General features: G+C 40.3%; 1 protein-coding gene across 1 annotated transcript in view; it reads right to left on the bottom strand.

Moving 5' to 3' along the window:
• Positions 1 to 2,314: 2,314 nt before the first annotated feature.
• Positions 2,315 to 18,899, bottom strand: part of FAM174A (family with sequence similarity 174 member A) — a 156,966-nt gene continuing 140,381 nt past the window's right edge. Inside the window, exon 5 of the transcript XR_013777245.1 lies at positions 2,315 to 2,430. The gene's annotated coding sequence lies outside the window, so the exon portion shown is untranslated. The remainder of the gene's footprint in view (positions 2,431 to 18,899) is intronic.

The raw sequence follows: 18,899 nt of genomic DNA, 5'->3' as shown, positions 1-18,899 counted from the left end.
TAAATGCCCAGTTAAGAAGAGCTGTTAGGCAAATGAACTAGATTTGAGAGACTGTCTCTATTCAGGCATCTGATTTGTAACAGTTGGACAGAACAGGAACTTGAACATGACTCTTTAAAAGGTTCATGTCAACAGCTGGATCTGCCTTCAACCTTGATAAATAAGATGGTACACTGATATAACCATTTGTGAGGATTTGTTAGAAGATCTCCACGAGCATTTTTCACTGAACACTGTTTTCCCATGTTCAGTAACACCAGATGGATGTGGTAAGCATCCTAAGAGTTCTCATGGACAGATTGGGTTGAAGAAGTCCATTTCTAGCATGTATTTTAAAATGACAGATTAATCAGTTGCCTATGGTACTTCTCTTAAATTTCAAGCAAAGAACTAGTCCCTTTATAGACATGAAAAGGGGAATTATTAGAAACTCTAGCCTCTGGATTTGAGTACAAAAATATTCAAATGCAACTATACGTCATGTCAATTTCATTGTTGTTCTAATGTTTTAGTCATTTCAGGGTGAATTTCAAGACATGAGGATAGTATTCATACTATCAAAACAAGTGCATGACAACTGCACTGGCATTTTTGAGAGGTTAATTATCTACTGTTTGAAAAAGGATAAATACCAAATTTAATGCTATATAATTTGTCTCTGCTGTATGCCTGATGGACTTTTCTATTATTTAGACATATAAGGTTGTTACCCGTTGATCTGGTCCCTAATTAAGGGGTCCCTAATCAAGAGCACTGTTTTTTCTTTTCAGTTTAGTGTTTTTCTAAGACATTTGAATTGCCAATTTTCATCTCATTATCTCATCTTCTATAGTACTTCTAAATAATTATCTAAATTAGGTAATTAGTACAGGAGAGTCCGTTAAATTCTTACTTTTCTAAGAATGATCCATGCTAATTCATTTGGTTCAGGTGTCACTGAACTCACTTCCTCTTTGTAGTAGAAGAGTGACCAAGCAGATAGCTTTGAAAGAACAAGCAATTTTATCATCAGGACTACCATGGTCTTCATGATGACCATCTATATTATTACATAATGTAAAATTTTGCCTCCCTGCTATTTAAGTACTGTCAAATGGCCATTTCAGCATCTTCCTTCAACACTTCTCTGCGTTGTATTGGGCCTTTATGCCTAATGTATAAGCTTCTTGGATTCCTTCACTGCTGGCTCTGTAGGACAGAAATGTGCCTCTAGTAAAGCCTCCTCACTGCTTCAGGAATTTGAGTTTGCTGGTATCCAGAGTTGCACATGGAGCATGCCAGTGAAAATGCTAAAATACATCATTAATTTGAGTTTCTTAAAATTAAACTTTCAGCTTCTTAATTCACCAGTCATGATAAACAGGAGTGCATACTGAAAGCCAGATCTCTTGATCTGTATCTATGCTGATATTCTTCTTGCACTGAAGATGCACCTGCAATACCAACACATAGCTTCTGGCCTCCTCTGCACCCCAAATAGTGCATGTGATCTGAAGAGATAAATGTATGTGCATGCCCTTCAAGCAATAACTGATAGCAGTGCTGTAGTCAGGTTCATACTCCCACTACAGACAGTACTCATGTTTCTTGAATGATATATGGATATGGACCCTATATGGTCAATATCTATAACCTGGCAGTTATAGATAAAAACAAGATGAGGAAATGTGGAATTCACTGGGGGTGATCAGTGTTACAGTGTTGTCCTGGTTTGAAGGACAGGTGTCTGCCAGTAAAGGCAGAAGTTTCCCTTTGAAATAGAGACTTTGATTCCACTGCCCCCAAGTATTATAATTGTTTGAATCAAGGACTCTGAGGCAGAGATAAGGGGGTAGGAATAACAGCTCGTTTACCATTATATCTAACTGTACAAGCAGAAAACAACAGCAGTTGTTAAAATTACTAACAGAACAGAATAGATAACTCGGTTTCAGTCCCTTCTTTAGATGCAGGCACGCTTTCTTTGTGCTTGGTCCTGGTGCTACAGCTGCAACAAAGCCCGGAGCTGCCGAGGGCAGGCGGGAGCGCAGGTGGGAGGGGGCGGCAGCGGCCACGCTGGTCCCGGTGGGAACGGGCTGGAGCGGCGGCTCCTCGCTCACCGTGTGTGTCCGGGGGATCAGCTGTGTCCGCAGAGGCAGGAGGCTGGAACGGGGCAGATGCAGGCAGGTGATCACAGAGGGGCTGGCTCTCCTGTGTTCCACAGCGTGGGGCTGGAGACGAGGTGTCCTCCTCTGAGCTCACCGGAAACATGAGTCCCACCCCCCAGAAGCCCGAGAGGCCCCTCTGGAAGCTGCTCCCACCGACCCCTTTTGTCTGGAGTCATCAGAGATCCTGGGTGTAACCCGGCCAGCTCCATTGGCATGATAATGGGAAAAATTCTTTAAATTGACACTGTAATAGAAAAACACTCAAACCCCAACAAATGTCTCCCTGATTTTATTCTATTTACATGATCAAGAATCAGTATAGTCAAGCTTACATAGATCCACGTGTGATAGGGCTGGATCGGGATATGACACTGACAAAATGTAGGATGAATATATGATACTAGAATTGATGACAAAGAAATGGAATGGAAATAAAACAAAAACTGAAATTAAGAACAACCATTGTAAAAATAAAAAATAATATCTTGGCAAAATTTAAGAGATTTTCTTTTGTTGCCCTCTACAAATCATTGATAAGGGAACTATTTCAGTATTAATTCATTGTCTCAATTATTTTGAAAAATTATTGTTTGGTTTCCATTTTTTAAGCGGCTTTATTCTGTGACAATACATAGAAAGATCTGAGATCAACCTCGAATCCTATTATCTTTTTTTCTATTACTTCCTGTGTTACTATCATTGATTTAATGTGCAATGAAGATGTGACTAAAGCATTATTAGGCTTGTCCAAACACAAAAGGCAGAAGAAAAACCTTTGAGATGAAGGTTTGATATCCAAATTGCTCCTTCACTTGCATTTCCATTGTGTTCTTTAAGTAGTTGCCTCTCTCATACTTAGTCAACTCAGTGTCTCTCTCTCTCTGCTCAACTTGTTGAGTTTATATGCTGTATAAAATCAGAAATGATTGCAGTAAAAACATCTTATTAGCTTTGCATTTTTCAGTTCCTCTGGCACTTTACAGACATTTTTGACTCAGCACTGTAAAACAAAAGCATTAGAATGACTCAAGAAACTTCCCCCTCTTCTTTTTGTGGATTATTGCTTCAAAATTTTAGGCTACAATACTATAAAACTTCAACTGTAGAAATATTTCAGCACGTCAGAAATGTCTTTCAGAGTTCTTTTCAGTTTTAAGTATAACCAAAATATGCATTATGCATATGCATATCAAGTACTTTTGCTGGTTAAAACCAGTAATATTCAGCTTTAATCTTCTTACCTAGAATCTGAAATAATCATATATGGTTAATACTTTAATTTAAGCCCTGGCATTAGAAAACACTACTATTATATTAATGTGAGATGATAAAGTTGAAATAGATTTAAAACACTCCTTTTTAATGGAAACAAATTCAGCAGCCTATCCTTTATAAGTTTTTAGTCTCTTTTCCCCTTTGAAATTGACTGATCTCAACCCAGCTCAGATTCATTAACTGTCTATTCCAAGACCATGGAGTATGATTCATGGTCAGAATTTTTATCTGGATTGGTAAAACTGACTTTTTTTTTCCCACCTCAAAATAGAGGAATGAAGCTGTTGTTATACATTCTTATCAGTTATCACAACTGCAAACTGTGATTATAAAGGGTTTTCTTTCTGCCCAGTAAGAGAAGAAAAAAGCAATCTTTTAGTAATAGGGTTCTGATTTATAATAAAGATGTTAACTGAATGATTGATATAATGTCTTAGTAGTTACTGATTTTTAGTGGGATATTTTTATGGAAAGAAAAAAAGTTTTTTGAAACTGAAAATAATCTGAGATTATGAGGCTAATAATTCCATGTTTTCTAGAAATCTCAGGTTAGGTTTTTGTACTGAGGAATTGGTCATCCTAAGGTCTCCTCCTGAACACACTGGGCATGCCAGCTTCTGGTCATATCACCGTATGATAGCAGACAGAGACAGATTTATAAACATTCTGAGATTTTTTTATTACGGTATAATGAACTCAAAAGCACATTTGTTTTTCTGATGCATGAACAAGGCCTTGTTTATGTGCGCATACACGTTCAGTAAATGGAAAACAGTAGTTAAAATATCTTAACTAGCTGAAAATGTAATTATGTGCTTCAAATTTCCTCCATTGAAAAATGATGCGCCCTGCAGTCCACATTAAAATTCGACTTTATAAGACAAAAGGCAGATTCTTGACTCTCAATCACCATCACAGGTGAATAGAGACAAAGAAGATAAGGTTATGCACAACATGACATCTAAATTGGAAAGGGTAGTTATTTAATTCAATTTTTAGTTGAAAGTTGATAATCAGTCATCTAAGAATTTTTTAAAATATGATTTTAAGAATCAGGATCACTAATTTTTGCATTTCTGTGAGATTTTACATGACTGAAAACCAATATAAATTCTAGTTTAGGAGTTACATGGGAATTAATATGAAATTTTTTCTCCTGTCTTAGCTAGCAGACACTCGATATTATTTTACTTTCATGTCACAGCGGTTCTCAAGTGTGAAAATAACCCATCAACAGGGAGAAAAGAATGAAGGACTCTCCTCAAGTCTTGGAGATACTGTTTTACTTAAGAATTGTACTGTATATGCCTTCTTGCTCACCGCAGCTCATATGAGTCTTCAACTTGGTTTTGTCTAACCAATATATCCTTCTTATGCAATATAAAGAATGAGTGAACATTATTCAAAATTTATACTTGTTTAGAAACAAACAAACAAACAAACAAACAAAAATATATTTTAAATATATTCCTCTTTGACTCAAAGAAATATGAGTCATACATTCATCTTCCCTTACAGGAGGCTGAGGGAAATATAAAAAATTTGATTGCCAGATAGAAGTCCAAAATAGTAAAAAACTGCAATATCCTCTGGCAATATGAAATCTCTTGCATAGTGTTTTGGTGCTGAAAATATCAGGGTGCATCTGAAGATTTTCTGTGACTCAGGAGAATAAATTTGAAAAGGTGCTCAATACTTCTACAATTGGATCATCAAATCTGAACAACTGATAATTATTTATCAGACATTCACTCCAAAATGAGAAAGCCATTTTTGTCTTTCCAAGTGGCATAGTTATTTTATGCTCTTTTCCCGTCAAACAAGACAGAATAATCTTCAGGATTTTGGTACTGGACTAGCCAAGATAGATTTGATATCTGATACACAGGACTTTCAAGTGTTTTTATAAATTTAAAGGGATGTGGTGTTGGTGGAGTTATTTTCTTTGTTTGGTGTTGGGGGTTTTTTAGGGAATTGAATTGGGGGTTTTGGTCATTTTCCTCTTTGAAAATCATCTTTATTGGAAAAAGAAAGCGTATACTTTAGTTCAGTTCCACTTGTGAATCTTAATGCAATATGCTATCTTGTTAGCACTATGCTAGTGTCTTTTGCCAATGAGTCTACACACAAACAAAAGGAGCGACAGTACTGTTTGACTGTTCTGTGTTCAGCATGCCTCTTTTACAAGTGACTTTGCATAAAATCAGCGTTTCTGATAACCTTTGTGTAAAAGCAGCAATGCAGTTAAAGCATGGAAATAATAAGTAAAAAGCTAGCCAGTAATACAGATGATGAAAGAAATAATAACTTTCCTTTTTGTAATAATAATAATAATAATAATTATTATTATTATTATTATTATTATTATTATTATTATTATTACAATTATAATATACTTTATCTGCATTTTATCTTTTACTTGTCTGTCTCTGTATAATCTACTCAAAACTGAATAGCTATAGGATTCTAACATCCCCTTATTTTATTTCTATATTTTTACTTGAGATCAGTTATTGCATGGGTGTCATGCTCCTAAATAGCATTGATATAACTTAATGTAAATGTGCAACAGACATACAGCAAATTATTTGACATTTAGCTTAAAATATAAGAAGTCTGAATCAGAAATACTGTGTTGATCAATTACACTTGCTGCAAGCAAGAAACCAAATGTACCTACATCTTTTTTCTTTGCTCCTATTTAGTAAACAAATATTTATGTTAGTACATTTCATGCATGTTTCTCAGCAAACACATTTTATTTCAGTGCTACATTTTAGAAGTGCACTTTGGGTAAACACATCACTTTTAGTTATAGTAGTGTTTTATGGCTTAGTTTGGATGCTGTAGAACATTTGTTTCATAAAGTAACCCTGATTTACAGTGCTTTCTTGGATTTATTTTATTGAACATTGCAAAAATTATGTAACGTGTTCTGTATTTATTAATATTTTGCATGGATTTATGCAGATTAGCACTAGTAGAAGAGAAATAAATATGCTAATTTATACTTTACATATCGTACTGTAAAATTGTTGAAAGCAAGATAGTTCCGTATTTTGTTAAGGAGACCAGTTTAGGCATCTGTAACTTTACTTGTAATCTGGTATTGCTAATACATACAGTCCTATAACATTAAAATTCATTTTGAAAAATTACAGCATTTATAGTCAGAATCCTCTTGTTGCAAATCAGAATTTGATGTTTTCTACTTATACACTTTGTTATCCAAACTGATTGTGGTGTTAAAATGTTACAACTGTTCTATTGTTATCTGAGGTTTTAGTGGTCATGCTACACAAATGCAACTGAGGTATTTAGAAAGATTTTTGACATACAGTATTCCAGACAAAGACTGTTTGGTTTGTTTTTGGTTGGTTTCTTGATTGGTTCATTTTTTAAATAAAACTTTCAGGACATAGGCAAAAAGAAACTTCAAATATTACACTTTAGTCTGTACATACTGTAGAAAAAACAGTCTTAATAACTATCTCAGCTTTCATCTCAAGACTAAACAGATTGTCTTGCCAACTGTTCTAACTCTAAGGCAATCAGAACATATTTGCTATCTAATATCTGGCCAGAAAAAAATTGGCATTACTGTTTCCAAGTATTTATAGCCATGTAATTCCTTCTTTTCTCATAGGATCAGTGAAAACAAATTTTGAAATTTTCTAATTTTACTTGAGTTTTTGTTCCTTTTTAGTGTTCTTGTGACATTTGTTCATTTATTGTGCTGTACTTCAGAGATTGTCTCTCCATTACACTACTTAATACCTTGAGCCTCTTTGATTCATTGTTGTGTGCATGTCCTTAGTAGACTGCTTCACTTCTCCATGGGCAAGTCTCTCCTCTTGTCTGAAGCTCACCTGGGAATTCAGTGCAATGGATAAGAACTGATGTATAATAGAAGCACAACTTCTGCTGAGGAACCCATTTCTGTGTTCTTAAAATAGAGTGCTCAGCCACCAGTGTGTACAGGCATTCCAACCCAGATCTATTTATGAATAGCTGTATTGTTAGCATGATCTTAACACAATTAGAGTGTTTCTGCCAAATTCTTAGTACCCATTGCTGCCCCAAAGGGAAGAGGTAACCTGCAGTATGAGACAGTAGACCAGAAAGAGAGTAAAGAAGATGCTTCCCAGGAGCAAGGGTTGTTCTCCAAAGTGCTTGTTCATTTACCTTTCAATGCCAGAATTGGATTATCAATTTGTAAACTGATAAATTTGTTATCTGAAATTCTCTCAAAATGTTTAATCTTTTACCTGCATTAGTGGTATGTAAAAATAATTTGCTGTTTGTCCAAGAAATGCTGAGAAGTCTTCTTCACTGACTATTTCTTCAATTAATCAACTTTTTGACAATGAATTGTAAATGTAATGCATTGCTAGATGTTATAAACATCTGTGGACTGCAGGAACACAAAGTATAATTGAACTTGAATACATCAACGAAGCAAGTGGTTGGTCTGGTACTGTAATTCCATTTTGCTACTTGAAAAGTCACCTAAGATTTTAATCTTGCTAAGCAGTTAGGATGAAAATCCCATTAGTGGGGGAAACGGCTATCATATTTCTATGCATTAAAAAAAAAATTGAGATTTGCATATAACTGATATTTCAGATATGAGAAGAAGGCAAAACTGAGTTTGGTTTTGAAGCTAATAAGGAACAGTAAACTCCCCCCACTTTCTTAATAGAAAATTGAGGATATTTTAACCAATTTTAAACTTCAGAATAAACTGAGTCAGATGTATAGGCAAAATACTGTAAATCCTTTGTCTAAAGAATGCTGTGGGCCATTAGAAAGGATCACAGTTTGGAAGGAAGACTAGGAAAAATAAAGCAGGGTTGAAAATTCCACACAGGATATATATATCTAAAAGACCTCTGAGGAATCTCATTGATTTGTGGATTTTTGGACAGACATTTAGAAAAGTGTTTATATTACATATGTCAAATCTAAACAACCCCACTACCATTGGTACTTGAAAGCTGATTTTAAAAACATACTAAAAATTAAACAATCATACATATATTCATGTAAGTGGAGATGGATGTGCTGCCTGAAGCTTCAAGTTCACTTCAAAGTTGAATAAAAGTGACCCTCTTCCTCTGAATTTCAGCTCTGAATTAATTCTGAGAAGTGTGGAAGGCATTGAATAAAACTTTGTGTAGCAGTTTTGTACAGATTAAGAGCTACCTGAAATTAAAAAGTTTCAGTAAGTACAGGGCAGTAGTAAGTCTGGATCAATTATCCATCTGGACTGATTCACCTTGTCTCGGTTGGAAAAGACGTGTCTGCTAAGGAAGGCAGGAGCTTGCCTTGCAATGGAAGATGTAACTCCCTTCCCTCCAAACCATTATGACTTTGAAATTAAGGGGCTCTCAGGCAAGGATATGAGGATAAGAATAACAATTCCTTACTAGTGTGTATAAAAAGGCAAACAAACAACAACAACCACAGCATTAACAACAACCAGAAAGGTACCCAGTGATATTTCTCAGCCATGGGCACTTTCCCCTTGGTGCAGTTCCCACCAGAGCCAGCAGGGAGTGGAGGTGGCTCCTGGTGACAGGGCAGGTGTGATGATCCCTGTGCGGCTGCAGGGGGCACTGTGGTGTGGGCTCGGGGACCACGCGGAGATGACAGCTGGGCCCAGACGGGAAGGGATGGAGAAGAGGCTTTGCTTCACAATCCCCTGGGGCTGTAAATCTCGAGGTCCCTGCAGGACCCTGGGAAGCAGCAAACTGGAATGGCAGGAGTGAGCAAAACTCCTGGGATGGTGGGCGATATGTATCAAACCTTACAGCTGTAGCAGGAACCACTGGAAATCTCAGCAGCCAGGGGGTGCGGGACTACAGCGCAGTGAAAGCTTCAAGCAGCACCAAAAAAGTGGCGGAGCCAGAGCAGCGGTGACCTAGCTCCCAGCACGGCAGGGAAAGGCATGCTTGGGATCCTGGAGTTTTCCCCTGAGGCACGAAAGCAGATGGTGAAAAGTCCCAGTGCAAAGAGCTTAGGAGCAGAGCTCCACTCACTGTAAAAGAAATGCAGCCGGAGATGGAACTCTGCAGTGGTGATGAATTCTTCTCACAGAGCCACAGCCTCTCTCCCCTCTGAAAGCAGAGTGCACAACAGGGCTAGTGTCTGCACCCAACCCCATTTTACTCCCCACTGCTGGACAAACTCTAGGAATTCCTTGGATGCATACACTAGGCCATTATGGGTCTTGATTTCCCTAGGGATCACCAGCATCAAAAGGCTTGCACTAGGTGTTGTTTGGCATGCACAGCTCTTTTCTCCTGCATGGGCAGAAGCATAAATCGCACCTGAATATGTGTCAATGCTTGTATGAACAAATTTGAGGAGACCAAAACTGGGAATGTGTGTAATAAATGTCTGCCACACTTCACAGTTCCCAAGGCCTCCGGATGAAACCCCAATATCCAGCAATGGCATGGCCTGGAGCTGCCAACTGGGACAGGTGGCCACAATGGCTCAAGCAAGCCTGACCCCGTGTTAGTTGGAACTGATGGATCAGACCTGTCACATTCTGGTGGTATTGCTGGTAGCTCAGCTTCAACTGTTGGAAAATGTCTGGGAGGCGTGCCCTTTCAGCAACAAGGGAACAACAAGGGAGTCTGTTTTGTGATTCCCTTCTGCGATTTTGCCTAGCAAATCAGTATGAGACCTTACATGCATCACATAGAATAGATGCACTCAATGTAAAACTACATAAATTAGTTTTGAGAGCAACCTGAAGAAATGCTTGTTCTCAATGTTTTTGAGAACTACCTGCTCCGCCCTGGACACTACTCCCACCACACAGGCTGAGCTGGTTACCAAATTATTTGGTTCCGAGAGTCAAAGTCTCTCACAACTGTGTCCAGTTCGGCTACCTGGGGCGACTCCTCCACAAACTCAACATCAGCTTCCCAATGCTGAGTCTGGGGATTTCTCCAAGTCATCATTGACTTGTGGGACACCCCAGATGCATCTGTGAACACTGTGAGAGCTTTGAGTGGTCTACGGCTCCTCTTCTCATGAGCAATGAAGTGGAATTCCTCATTAAACAATTTGTATGATGGGGCATGGATTGATACTTGTTCACTGTAGCTGTCCAGAGATAATTGGAGATTGGCATTGCTCTGGAGCAGGTGCTCGAATATCTGTTTGGTTAACCTCTCAAGACAGTTCCTTCCCTCCTCAGAAAGTGACTGGGAGTGAATACACACAAAGTCATAACCAGTCAGCTCATGCAGCCTTATCCTGGTTTTCTGGATCAGCTGAGCCATCAGCTCTTGTGGCTTGGTGATGGTCTTGGATCATAGGTAGGAGAGGAAAACCCACTCTATGATTAAGAGTGAACCTTTCTGCCCTTTGATCCTTTGGAATATCAAAGCATGCAAGAGAGGCATCTTTTCCAGCACAATGAATTTGAAAGGCAGCTCGGGCTGACAACGATGAGCCTGCCTCTTGGCCAAAGCCTTCTGTGCCTTTTTGATTGTGGCTTTTGTCTCTGGGGTCAGTCCCCTGGGAGAAACCAGCTCTCTCTTGCCCTTCAATAAAATGAGGAGCAGGTCTAGGTCCTCACTGGTGAGTGCTAACCAGGGTCTGACCCAGTTCAAAACCCACACAAGGAATGGAGATACGCTAGGGTTTTGGGATCACTATTGATTTCCAATTTCTGGGAACAACAGTCCATGCAGTGATCTCCAAATCCAGGTACTTCCAAGGTGGCATCCTTTGGACTTTGTTTTCCTGCAATTTGAATCCAGCAGAGGTTAAAACCTTAACCACTGGGTCAAGTGTGTGTTGGCGTATAGAGTCATTGGCACATCATCCATGTAGTGTAAAATGATGGCCTGCCTTTTATGGGCGTGCTCCGGGAACAGCAATGGCAACCACTGGCAGATGGAATGACCGCACTTCATGCCTTGCAGGAGTACTCTCCAGTGGTAGCGTTGGGGCTTCTCGATTGATACTACGAACCGAGAAGGCAAACCTTGGAGCATTTTCTGGGTGTAGAAGAATCCGGAAGAAAAAGTCCTTGATGCCCACAACAGCCAATTGCCAATTTTGGGGGAGCATTGTTGGGGAAGGCATCCCAGGTTGAAGTGACCCCATGTCCTCAATCACTTTGTTTATTTACTGGAGGTTATGGAGGAGTCGCCACTTGTCCTTCCCTGACTTCCTTATTACAAAGACTAGGGAGTTCCAAGGTCTTGTTGTTTCTTCTATGTGGCCTTTGCCCAATTGCTCCTCCACGATCTCCTCGAGCACCTTAAGCTTTTCCTTACTTAGTGGCCATCTCCTACTCAAATTGGAGTGTCATCCAACCATGTTAACTTGTGGGTAGGGCGGTCTACAGTGGCCACCTCTAAAAATCCAGGGCAGTCTTTGGGATAACTAATTTGACCCCCTACTGTGACATGGTGTCTCTCCCTCACAGGGGGCACTTGTAGTCAGTGACAAACAGATGAACACTGGCCAATTTTCCTTTTGGCCCTTCAATTTGTACAATGCTTTTTGAGATCTTTGTCAATTTGATCCCTCGTACACCTTGGATTTTGCCAGCCACAGGTTGCAAGTCCCAATGTGACAGCCACATCCTCTCAGATATAATTGTCACCTCTGCCCCCGTGTCAAGCAACCCTTACATATGGAGATGGTCTGATCCACAGGTCAGGTTGTGGGCCATAGAGGGTTTGTCCTTGCCAACCATTTCTGCAAAGTAGATGGCAGGTGGTTGTTCATGTACTGTGACCTCCACTGGAACAGGAATAGCCTGGGCAGGGATTTGTCCCTTGGCCAAATAGAGGGTGGCTGAAGGCAATGCGCCAGGAGAATGAGGTGAATTGTGTCTCCCTGGATGGTTATGGGAGCCACCTCAATCTCCATGGGTGTGTGTGCAGTGTCTCCAATAACAAAATACTCACTGTCCAATCCCATGTGGTTTAACGCCACGCCCTGTGAGTTATCCAGCAGGTCCACTCCTATGACTATCCAACCAGTAGCCCTAAAAAGAAAAGCTTTGGTAGCCACGAGCTTGAAACACCCATGAGACTGCCAAACTTTGTTAAGTAAACATTTGTCATTTTTATTTTCCTGCTGTACCACACCCTGCTTCCCTTCCTCCCCCTTTTTTTAAGAGAGAGGCTTTCCCCATTGGGGAGCCTCCTGTATTTGTGCCATGGCATGCATTTATGTCAAAGCTAGGTCTGTGCTCTGGTTTCAGTTTTTTTGTTTGTTGGTTGCTGCTTCTTTCTGTTTTTTCTTCTGCTGCTGCTGGCTTTGAGGACAGGCAAAGTGTCCTGGCTTCTTGCACTGGAAGCAGATGACCTGTTGAAGCTGCTCTGGTGACATCGGTTGCATCTTTACTCCTAGTGTTACAGCTGCTTCAGTTTTTGGGCTTGCCAGTCCCAGCTTTCTCTCTGATGCACAGAACACCTCTGCTTTCTTGGCATAAGCTTCTATCACATGCGCTAGTGTAGGCAGAGGGTCAATGGGCAGTCCTAGTATCACCCTGTGGCAGGCTTTGTTGGCATTCCTGTGAGCCACCTCCTTAATCAATACTGCCGGTGCTACTGGATCTTCCACTTGTCCGTCTATCTGTGCACAAAGGAGGTTGACAAACTGCAAGAAACTCTCTGAGGCACACTGTTTAATATTAATATAAATAACTAACCTTGCCTTCAATTGTTGGTAACTGGTTAAAAACCTTTTCTGCAGCTTGACAGATCTTATCTAAAATGAATTTGGATAGCACCCAAGTTTGGTTCTCAAGAGTAGCCCAGTCCCCTTCACTGCATAAATGTTCAAAAGTGATATCATTCCTATCAGCATCTTTCCCTCCCTGGCAGCTTTGGTGAAGCTGAATTATCAAAATACGAGTATTGGTCTAATACCGATACTCAATTGTGATGGACAAAAGACTCTCTAACAATTTAAAGTTAGAAAGTGTATGTTTTCAGCGCTGGGCAGCAGCGTGAGGTAATCCTTTAATATGCACTGCAAAATAACACGTGATCACAAAGTCTATTTATTAGCAGAGGAATCAAACAAATACATATTCATACTAACAGCCCCTCCCATTCCCCTCTTCCTATGGTAATTAGCTTGAATAGCTATTAAGCATGTGTGATTGACTTCTTAAATTAAGTCTGGGGTCACTTTCGTGGGGAGGGGTCTTAAAAGGAAGAAGTAAGGTGAGTCTTCCTCACCCTAAACTCTTAACTTTTTCTATCACTGACAATACAAATGATTTCTGGGGATAGTCCAATTTTCCAAAGAATGGGTTTCTAGTTGCATTGTCTATGTTCCTGTGATTCTGCTAGCTTCTTCTTTTCCCATTGTAAGCACAGATAAGCAAACATGAAATGACAGACAATTAATTATTTAAGTTTCAGACAACTACTCCCTTCTTATTTTTTAATTGTTTTCAGCAAGGTCACTAAAATCCTAATTTTCTAAGATTAGTATTTCAAAGCTCCACTAGGAGTTCCTTCAGAGATCTTTTCCAAGTGCTTTCACACAGATCAAACTCTGAGGGATTTAAGAGACACCGGAGATTTCGGAGGTTGGCCAGAACCAACTCATGCAAGTTCAAGGTAGCCCGCATCATCCCTTTAAAAATCTCACTGTCCTGGCCAAACTCCCTTTGGGTCTTACAAACTTCTTTTATATTTTGGTAGAAGAGAGGCTGATAACTTCTATTTCCATTTATCCTACCAGAACATATGACAGGAGAGGCTGCTGGTATGGTGTGACAGTCCGTCTGAGCCTCTTGTCTGTTTCTGCCCAATGACCCTCGCTTGAGGCCTGCGCTGCCCAGGGATGGGAGGAACACCAAGTGACTGTTCCGCAGGTGATGCCTACCAGGACTGGTTTCTCATGACAACTAGTCACAGGGCGCTGACTCAACAAAGCTCCCACAGATAGAAGAACAATGGGCTGGTCAGTATGGGCTGCCCCGCATGTGTTCATAACAACAAAGATGGTTTGGTGTTCCTTGAACCGTCCTGTTTCCACCTGCTCCTCAGGGTAATGAGCTCCACATACAATAGTCCATAAATCTTCCTACCTTTTCGCCAGAAGTCACTCGCTTTGGGAAAGGACTATAAAAATGACTTTCTCAGAGAAGACCCCCAAGATCTCCCCAGACGGCAACAGACATCTATTGGCTGGCTCCACGAGGATTTGTCTGCCCGTCTTGGTAGCTATAATCCCGACCCCCCTTTTTCTCTCTCTCTCTCTCTCTCTCACTCTCTCTCTCTCTCTGTTCCACTATCACATTTTGTTTGGCACTAAATAAAGTGCATTTCTGTAAAAATAAACTTGTTTTGTCCCCTGCTGTGTCTTTTGCGCTCTGAGATCCATAAAAGAACCAGTCACGACTCCCGCTCGGGTTGGGTGGATTGTGACATATGGCTTCCTGCTCCTGGTTCTGATCCCTAGGTGCCTGATGCCCAGGCCTCCCCCTACCGCCTCCCCCCACCATGGAAACCAGTAGGGGTAACACCTCCACCCCAGTGGGGACCAAAAGGTGGGCCACATCCCCATCTGCTCCATCTGCTGCCCCCTCCACTGTGGGGACTGAGAGGTGTAGGACCCCCTCCCGGCCTCAGGAACTGGGATGGGGAATACTCCCCTGCTGTCACTCCTGGAGCAACCCAGAGGGGAGACACACCCCCCCCCTCATGAGAGCTGGGGGGAAATACCCCCTCGCCCATCCCAACACCTGTTGAAACCTGGAGGGGAACCACCTCCCCCCTCCCCACCCCCACCCCTGCCCACGCAGCATCCTGGAGGGGAGACACTTCCCCCCCACCGCCCCTGCAGGGACTGAAAGGCATGCCACCTCTTCATCCGCCCAGGAGGTGGGGCACCTCTTCCTCTGCCCCCAACCCCAGAGCAGCCCCGAGAGGGGGCGGAGACACCCGGGTGGGAAGGGCATGGGAACCAGGATTGCAATGCATGTGGGTGGGGTTTCAGGATGACATCATGCAGGGTGGGAACATGGAGGAGGGAGGGGGAGGGGCATCCAGGGGTAGGAAAGGGTTGAGGGATGGGGAAGGATTTACGGCAGGGACAAGTGGGTAAAAGGGATTGTGGGAAGAAAAAGGGTAGGATGGAGGCCCTGCCATGTGGTCAGCACCATCATGGGTCCCTTCCATATGACCGCCAGTCCCCTGGGGTTCAGCCATGTGCCTGGCACCATATTAGATTTCAGCCATGCGTTGGCACTTAGTGGATTGGGGGCGTTCATCTTTAAAGCTAACAGAATGCCAAATTTGGGGTGAAATAGTTGAGATATCAGGGTATAGGAAAGGTTCTCTGTCTGCCTGGGCACGACTGCCAGAGCCAAGATACTGGTTGGAGCCCACAGGGCAGGGAAACTGTGGCTGTGCCAGATATCCTGCATTTTTCGGAATGTCCTGCATATTCCCTCTGGTTCAGAGGCAGAGGGGGTGGGAAAAGGGATAGGGGAGGTTGTGGGAGTCTGTTTCGGCTGTCTTTCATTTTCCTCTTAATCAATTCTTTGTGAATTAGCAAGAACAACAGGAGAAACTGAGATACAGTTCTATCCCCCTTTTGTACTTTCAATGTTAATAGGTCCCCAGTTTTGTACCAAGAAGAGATAGAATCTACATTCTGCAGGGTAAACTGAGGGAAGTGAAGATATAGCCAGAAAACAAACTGTTTTAACCATTTCTTAGAAGTTCTAATATTTCGCAAGAGCCCATCATGGTGTTAAAAGCAACCTTATCCCAGGATATTGTCCAGCAATTTACTCCAAAACTCATTCCAGGTGAAAAAGAGGGTGGGCAAAGAAATGGCAGGGGAATTTTAAACCCAGGACAAGGGGAGGGGGGGAAAACTGAACCACAACCAATGGAATCACACCATGGGGAGGAGCGAAGGGAGGGCTGAACCAACTCCACAAACCCCGGGGAGACACAGGACAAACCATTTTCAGTGCAATATAAACCCATAACTTAGTGCAATACAACAATAGTTCACTGTCCAAAAGTAAGCAATGCTACGTTTGCTGATTTCAAGACAGTTATTCCACCTGGTTTTCACTGGGAGGCATAAGGCACTAATCATATTGGAAGGTCTAACAGGCTTCATGCAAAGCCAGCAGAGATGGCTCTGAACAGTAGTTCCAGGGAAGACTACTGAGTGGAAATACCTCATTGTCTGTGTACAGACTGGGTTATACATATATTTATATACAACTTGGGTTCGTTTCAGTCAGACGTATTTTGGAGGACATCCTGGTGTTTTCTCTGTGCTTGTTAAGAACAAATTACTATCCCTTTAAACTCTGTTTTTTGTTTGCTTGGGATATCCCATAGACCTCCAACCCCTAACTTCTACAGAGACTGAGATTGTAATATTTTTAAAATTTCTGTTTTTAAGTATGAGTTTATAGACTGCCCATAAATGTTTCTATTTTGTGGAACTGACAGTGGCAATCTTCACCTTTATAAACGAATTCACTGGTGAACATGCATTGTTTTGTTGTTTCTTGGTTCAGAAACAGAAAAAAAAAAATGTTTTTTGACATATATATTAGACAAATTACTGACTGGTGAAGAAAATAATTCTCAGAATAGAGGACTACAGTGTGACACAGTCCTATGTCAGGCTTGTCAGTTATACAAAATGACTCACTAACTCCAGCTAATGCAGGTTGGAAAGCATGCTGTGGATTTAGGATCCTTTTTGTCCATAGTGATTAACACATGACTATAAAATAGTACCTTGCTGCAAATGAATGTGTTCCAGGCTGCTCTGCTATGAACTTTCACTATACTGAAAAGTATGGATGACTTGTGCTGTACAGCTGAACAATTGTGTTAAATGAAATTGTGATGAAGATAAGGGCACCACCTATGTATCAGGAAAGGGTTATCTTCTTGGCCATGATCACATTTTCCATATTTTATTCTGTGTAATTTATTCTGTCCTAAAATTTGAAGCTAAAATGTAGGTTTCTGTGACATTTGGCAGTTGCAATTAGGTCTGTGTGTTCTGCAAAGAAAATGCCAAGACTTCAATTGAGGGAATTCACATGCCAGCAGCATGAACTAATTTTTGCATGTCTGCTATGGAGTTCACTGTTTCATCAAATTTCAAAGCCCTTTCAAATTTCAAAATAATTTTTATTATCAGGATCTCTAAATTAATAAGAAAATTTAAATAATGTGAACTATACCTGCATGAGAGGTTAAATCACTTGGCCTATGCAGCTGCTTGGTTATCTGGTTTTTTTTTTTTGTTTTTACCAAGTACCTACCAGAAACAAAGTTTACAAGTTGATTACTTTTGACTACATCAGCTCCCACACCTTCTAGCCTTTGTCTGCTGGAAAACAGATATTTAAATATTTTGAAAATAAAAATCCTGTAATCCATATAACAAAAATTGGTATTTATTTTGTGTACAAGAAGCAGCAATCCTAGAAAACTTTATCATTGCAACACACTTCTTAGATACTGCTAAATGAAAAGGCTTGCAGCTTTTCTGGTGAGTCCTTTCCTGGTGAGTTATTTAGCAAAACATCAGTCAAACAGATGTAAATATTAAATAAAAATCACATGCCAGAGATTATATTTAAAGACAACTGTTATTTCTAATGCAGAAATAATGGTCCTATTTGGAAGCATTGGTTTGTAGTTTTGTTTTCTAAGCAATGGATTTGAATTTTTGACCTTGTTGTCTCAAGTTTTTGTAGTGGTATTTAATCTCAAACGCCATTGGTAATAAAACATTTTTGTTGTGTTTTGAGTCTTGTGACATGAAATTAATACTACTTTTCAGTTTGCTTTTGATATTGTTACTTCACTTTCATACAGAAGAAAACCTTCTGTATTTCTAAGATACACTGGAAGATGGAATCATTGTTGAAATGCTTGGTTGCTGTTAAAAAGAATGACATAAGTTGCAGTCCTGTTCATTAATGTCACCTTCTACAACACACTAGGCTTTAAAACCCATATAATTTATCCATTTGCGGCTCTTAAAGAGGCACTATTTAGTTTTAAACTCTTCTTGTATTCATTACTCAAGTTCAAAAAAGGAAATTAGACATTTATATTTTTTACATGATCAGCAAGCATTCTTTTAAAATTTGTTTCCACTGCTTTGTTGGTGATTTCTGTAGTAGCTAGTGTTACAGCTTTCTGAATACATAAGTCACAGATTTGAGATCTGAAAATCATCTTAATTAATATGAAATTAATAACAGGAAAGTCCATCAAATATTAATCCACTGTATTTTTTTATTTTATGACCCTCTATTTTTTGTGTTCTTCAATTTTCCATATGCTGGTTTGGCTTTCTCCTCTTCTCTTCTTTTAATTGGCTTCCAACACTTCTCTTAAAACAGTATCCTAAAAATCTTTGATTATATATCTTTAATTTTACCTTGATCTGATACAGAAAAAAAAAAAAAAAAAAAAAAAA

The sequence above is a fragment of the Erithacus rubecula genome, assembly GCF_903797595.1.
Source record: "Erithacus rubecula genome assembly, contig: SUPER_Z_unloc_2, whole genome shotgun sequence".
Classification (NCBI taxonomy): domain Eukaryota; kingdom Metazoa; phylum Chordata; class Aves; order Passeriformes; family Muscicapidae; genus Erithacus; species Erithacus rubecula.
The sequence above is the reverse complement of the archived record's forward strand: the minus strand, read 5'-3'. Positions and strand labels throughout refer to the sequence as shown.